The following is a 6,912-nucleotide window of genomic DNA, read 5'->3' on the forward strand; positions in this document are numbered from 1 at the left end:
TAGAAAGCATTTTAGGTGCAATATTAGTGGATACTCGACTAAAACTTGATGTTGTCTAGAAAAAACTAAAACCTATTTTGTCTCCCATTGTTACACCTGAAACCATGGAATTGCAACCACTACGGGAATTGCACGAACTCTGCTCTTACCACCATTATGAATTCAATGAGGCCACCACAAAGACAAGGAATGTTCATGTGGCCATTGTACAAATAAAGGTGAAGGGATCAATTATATCTGGAGAAGGATCAAACGTGAAGAAGAGGTCTGCAGAAACTAAAGCTACCAAACATGCATTGGCACAGTTGAAGGTATTTTCAAAATTTTCTGTCATTCTATTTCTCAGAGAGGGTTTAGCAAGGAGCCTTAGTGCATACAGTCTTAGAAGCCTATCATAACCGAGAGATTAAGTTGTTTAATTGGTGAATCTAAATTTATTTTCACTGATCAATAGCATCACATGGACAAGCCTTATTATAATTGGGAATTCCTGATCCTGGAATGGTGGTTTTGTAAATAAGGTAATGGGAATATTTCATGGACATTTAGTGGACACGACTGGGAATGAAGCCCTGCATGCATCTAATCTCATGCTCAAGAAAACATGCTTTGTCTCTTATATAATGTTTATTTTAATTATTCTGGCTGAAATTTTTAATAGAAAAAGTTGTTCTCAGTTAATGGAGATAATGTTTTATTGTTGGGCCAGATAACTGCTAGCAGTACACAAGTAGATTCAGGAGAAGTGGATATGTTTGTTTCACTCGATCAGTGTCACAAAGGAAAAATACATGAGGAGATCTTATTTTGTTCCAGCAAATCAATGCAAGGTAAAGACCTGGATCTACTTCCACATATAAAATCCACTAACAAGAGTAAATTGGAAGAGGGAGAGGAAGGCGTGGGTATGATAGAAGAGCCTATACACGAGACTATAAAAATTAATCGTCCAAAGAAGAGGACCAAAGCTAGAAAGACAGATGTAACTCTACTAGAGGCATCAGTGAATTCCTTGATACCTGAAGATCATATTCATGATGCAAAGGATGATTCTAACAATAATTGCTCCCCTAAAGGTATTTTTAATTTCTTTTAAAAAAAGTCTTTTTTTTTTATAAAAAAGACTGCAAGAATCGGTGCAACACGGCCCCCCTATAAACTGCAGTGCGCCTGGTAAACTTTTTAGCGTGACCAGTAGCGCTGGCGCAATACGCCCACCGGTACCACGAGGACGGAGGAGACTAGAACCCGTGACCAACCCTTGCAACAGGGAAGATTTAGCCAATTGAGCTAGGGCCACCGCACTTTAAAAAAAGTCTTAACATATTCTATTATACATTATTAAATCCGTGGGATTTCTATGGTAACGTGACTTTATATCTATGTGAAGTGGAAAAGCTATTGTTGGAATTTCAGGCTACAGGCACCCATTTCTAATCTTTTTCAAACAATAGTAATGTACTAAACAATGGATATATAAAAATGGTTGTCCTTTGAAGGTTTTCTTTTGCTTCTTTCAATACATAAATTTCAGGCCATAAGCTATAATTATAGCTCAGGAACTGTTGAATTTCAGGCCATAAGCTATAGTTATAGCTCAGGAACTGTTAGAGTAATGAAGTAAAAAGTAGATATAAAAATGGTTGTTCTTCAGAAGTTTTCTTGTTACTTCTTTCACTCAAATTTTTAGTCATAGGCCAGTTGAATCGTTAAAACTTGGAAGTATGCACGAAATATGTTAAAAGTACTGAAATTTGAAATGAAGTTATAAATTGCATATTTATATTTTTCTATTTTTATAATTATAAAGAATTATTTTTCTATGAACAATTCAGGTGGCTTCTTCAGCATTCCGAGTGAGGATGTAGATAACACGCTTTCCTTGAGGAAGCATATATTGGAAGAGGGAAAGGAAGATGTGGGAATGGAATATGTGCTTATACACAATGACACCAAAATTAATCATCCAAAGAAGAGGGCCAAAGCTAGAAAGATGCATCTATTGGAGACATCAGTGAATTCCTTAATATCTGAGGACCATAACTGTGATGAAAAGGATAATGCCACGGGGCACAATTGTAAAGATGACTCTAACAATAATTGCTCCTCTGGAGGTAGTTTTGTGAGTTAATGTTTTTTTCAAAAAACATTAAGCTGTTGTGTTACATATGATTAAATCCATGGGAAAGTCTATGGTGATGGACATAATTCTCTATGATAAGGGGAAAAGCTGTCCTTGGAAGTTAAGGATACAAGCACACTAGTCTTTTAATTTCTTTTATAATCTATACTAATAACTAAAGATACATATTTATAAAAATGAGCATCTTTTAGAGTTTTCTTTTATTTCTCTCGTACTTTCATTGCATAAGTTTCTTGGCCGTTAGTTGTAGTTATGTCTTAAGAACAGTTGAACTATTAAAAGCATCACAAATTTATCATATATATTGAAATTTTTCATAATGTAAAAATAGGGAGAAATAAAGATATAAATAATACATTTATATTCTTCTAATTTGATAATTAAAAAATAATATTTTTTCTATGAGCTATTTAGATGGCTCAACAAGAATTCCAAATGAAGACGTTCTTCTGATTTGATAATTAAAAATAGCTATTTTGCCTTGAACTATTCAGATGGCTCAACAAGCATTCCAAATGAAGATGTAAAAAGTAATCTCCCAATGAAGAAGGCAAAATGTTGCCTCTCACGTACACAACATTTATTAAGTGTAATCTTAGGTTTGAATATTTCTTCAAAATCTAAAGGACAATTTTAAATTTGAGTCATTGTTCTCATTATGATTTAGCTATATGTTATAATTATTTTAATTAATGATTATTAATGTTATTGGATGAGGGCTATCTTTTTTTTAAATAATGAATTAAATTTTTTTTCACTAGCTAGCCAATATTTGTCCTTTCCAAAAAATAAATAAATTATAAACTAGCGCTTGTACTTTTGATTACGCCAGTCAAATGATGTCACTAAGTGCTGGCATGGAAATTTTGCAACATTTTGTGTGCAAAGTAAAACATTGGTAAGATAATTTATATTTTTATTATTTTCTCTTCCTTGGAACTAATGAAATACACATTGGTAGACTTTTCCTTCATTGAGGCTCATCTTGTCTTTTCAAGAATTTATTTTCTTTGCAAGTTTTACCAATATCTTGCACCCTTTTCATCTGTAGTGAATTTTATAGGCTCTTGGTTAAATGGCTTGTGCTTTTATTATCCTTCTTTAAAATAATGGGTGAAACATGAACATCGACATTGTTATTAATGAAGAACAAACTACTATAATAGTTTCCATCATTATATCATGTACATGAAATCTGCGAGCATTTGAAATATCAAATTTGTAGATCTAATGTAATGTCTACCCCTGATTTACTTTTCATGTTTTATTGCCATATTCTTTTAGACCAGCTTTATGGTTATGTTTTATGACTAGCTGTGATTGATTACCAGATTTGATTGGATGTTATTTCATACTCATTTTATATATCTGATGAGCTACTTGATGCTTAGTTATTTTATGTGTTCATGATTAGTTTTTTGATGATGATATGTGTATGTTCATATAGTGATTTTAGTTATTTTATGATGATAGTTTGATGCAGGAGCATCTTGCATTGGAAAATTATTGAAAAAAAAAAAAAAAATTGTGGAGGAGAGAGAAAGTGACAAAAATTAGAGGAGAAATAATAAAAAAATTTAAAAAGGGGAAAAAGGAGAAAAGAAAGAAAAAGAGAATTTCTATTTTTGAGGTGCATAGGTGGCATAATAGAAAAAATAAAAAATAAATGGTTGTCATTCCATTTATCGAGGTGTGTGGGTAGAATTCTAGAAAGTTATGAATATTGTAGAAAGTTGTGGATATTGTAGAAGGTTGTGGAAGTTGTAGAAGGTTGTGGAGGAATTCTAGAAGCTTGTGGATAAGTCATGCATGGGGTGGTAAGTGCCTATTTAAGAAAGGCATATGAGCATTTATAATCAAGCTCAAGGAGTAGAAGCTCAAGGAGAAGCTTGAGAAGAAGGGAAAAGCTCAAGGAGTAGCTTGAGAAGTGGAAGATCGAGAAGGAGAAACTCGAGGAGTAGAAGCTTGAGAAGTGGAAGCTTGAGAAGAAGGTGAAAGCTCAAGGAGTAGCTTGGGAAGTAGAAGCTTTGGAAGGAAAGCTTGGAAAGGTGAAAGTTGTGGAACGTGAAGCTTGGAAAGCTTGGAAGGCTTCAAGGTGTGAAAGAGAAACAGAAAGTGAAGAGTGAGTTTTCTTGAGTCTGTAGACAGAGCGCCGAATGTGAGGTAGTTTACACTTGGATCTTGGATAGTGTTTGTGAGAAGAGCTAGTGACTGCGGTTTAGAAACAAGAAGGTTGCTTGGTGACTTGCGAGCACAAGTTGAGATCTTGGAGGTTTCTACCAGAGTGTGGATCTGGGCTAGCTTGGGTTTGGATTGGATCTTGAGAGATCTTGTTGCATTCTTTGTCATGAGTTGGTAAGGGTGGTGTGGCCTTTTATCAGTGGTATCAGAGTGTACCTTCGTCAGTCATATCAGAGCAGTACTTCATCATAGTTACATGAATGATTTATATGCAATTTCTATTGTTACCTACCCCATACTTGCATGTGTATGGTGTACATGCATGTCTTACTTTACGGTTGAAATTTTTGATGTAGTTGAGGGAGGCAGTCATAGTCATGTACTAGTCATGATCTACATGATGCACCACTCCTTGTCATTGTCTATTTACTATAGATATATATTTATATGTATATACTTGGCTTTTATGCGGATTGCAAGTGTTAGGTATCAACTTCACTAAATTATTTGAATAAGCATGCCCTATTGTAGTTTCTCAATGGTAAAAGATGGGAGATAGTTTTTAAGTGCAAATCTGAACCCTAAGAAAATTGTACTATAAAGTAGGAAAAGTATCTGAGTTACTTACCCTTTCGAATTTGTCAAGTGACACGAATCTAAAACTTTGACCCTTTGAGTTTGATTTAGTACTTTATCTTTAAAATGAATTTTCTTTATAGTTTTGTGGGTTTATTGTGATTTTCAATTATAATTAAATCAAATGAAAAGATTATTAAATGATTTAAGTTAACAAAAAAATTATATTAAAAAATTAATTTTTAATTATATTTAATTAATTAAATAAATAAATATAAGAAATAAATTTAAAAAATTTAATTAAAGTTTTAATTTTGGCATAATTATATTAATTTAATTTAATAATAATTTATTTAGGAGGTTTATCTTAATAATAAACTCTAAATATTATTATTAGTTAAATTAAAAAATATATTATTAAAAGTGTGATAATAAAAATGAAACCCTAATGGGAGAAAGCTCTTTATTAAGGAAATAGAGCTCATTTCTACACACATAGGTGGTTTGGAGGAGCAAATTTTTAGAAAGGGGTTTTCAAGAAGACATGAATTCTTGCAAGCTTTGACCTTGGTTAGCATCAGATTGAGGTAGGACCGTGTTGAGATTTGCACAATAATTTTCCTTCAATATTTATCTATCTTCTCCGTGTTTGTTATAGATCTGCTTTCAGAAATAATTTTGGTTGAAACCCTTGTTAAAATTTATGTTCTTTATTATTGTAAAAAATCTATGATTGAAATCAAATTGGAAATCCTTGATTGAGAAATCCTTTTTTTAAAAATTGGATTGATTTTGGAAATTATGAATTAGGATGGCATTTAGAAAATAAAACTAAATTTAGTTATTAAATTTGATTGTTTTTATTTTGTTGCCCTATCAGGATTAAAATTAATATCTATAATAAAACAGAGGGGTTGCTGAAAATTATCCGTATACCATGCCTTTACTGAGTTTTATAAAAATACTATTGTTAAATGAAGTGGGGAGATTTGCTTTTATTCAAGTGAATTTATTAATAAAAAATAAATTTATTAAAAAGGAGAGAGGAGGCCCTGTGACCTCCCCCCTCGATTATGATGGTAGGCATGCTGCCAAGGCAGTGAGCTGCCAAAGCAGTCAGGCCACTTGCGGCCTTCACCCATGGGGTTGCTATATGAAATCACATAAATTTTTATTATTATGTTTTTTTATAATTAGAATATTATTATTATTATTATCACCATTATTATTAATTGTTATATTATTTTAATATTAATGATTATTATTATTAATAAATTAATATATATTATTTTGTTAATAATTTAATTATTATTATTATTAATAACTTAATAATTATTACTAAAATTTTAATAATAATTCTTAATTATCAAACGTTCATATATGCTTTTAAAATCTAAATAAATTTTTCTTTTAAAATTTTTAGAATGTTATTTTGGAAAGGGTAAAGTTAATATGTAAATGATTTTATACTAAATTTGAAAACCATAGTAAATATAACACTTGATGAATAAAAAAAGGCAAACCTCATGATAGTATCAAATTTGCTGAAGAGTAGGAAAATCTTGATTAACAAAAAAGTGATCAATACCTATCATCAACAACCACAACAGATAAGATAACAAGAAAGATAGAAAAAAAAAAAAATATGGAACCATAGCAATGCCCTAGAATGGAGCAAATCATGTTAAAAAATAAATTTTACATCCTAATAGAAAGGCATGAAGAGCACATCAAAGAAATAGTGGTTGACTATAGGAAAAATGATTCAAGAATATCTAAGAAAATCATCTTCAAGCCAAACAAGTAGATTAATCGAAGGCAAAAAATGGATGAAAAGGAAGGATGGAGGTAGGTTCGAACTCGGAAGTAGAAAAGCTAAATACAAAATTTTCAAAAAAGGGATCAAGGGGGGCCAAACAAAAACCTAGATGAAAACAACGACGAAAACTAGAGAAAGTAGACCGTCTTTGGAAAAACTAGGTATGCAAAAGAGATACAAATGTTGAAGGAAA

The sequence above is a fragment of the Cupressus sempervirens genome, chromosome 6 (assembly GCF_028749045.1).
Source record: "Cupressus sempervirens isolate cs-2001-9-10 chromosome 6, ASM2874904v1, whole genome shotgun sequence".
In the NCBI taxonomy this organism is placed as follows: Eukaryota; Viridiplantae; Streptophyta; class Pinopsida; order Cupressales; family Cupressaceae; genus Cupressus; species Cupressus sempervirens.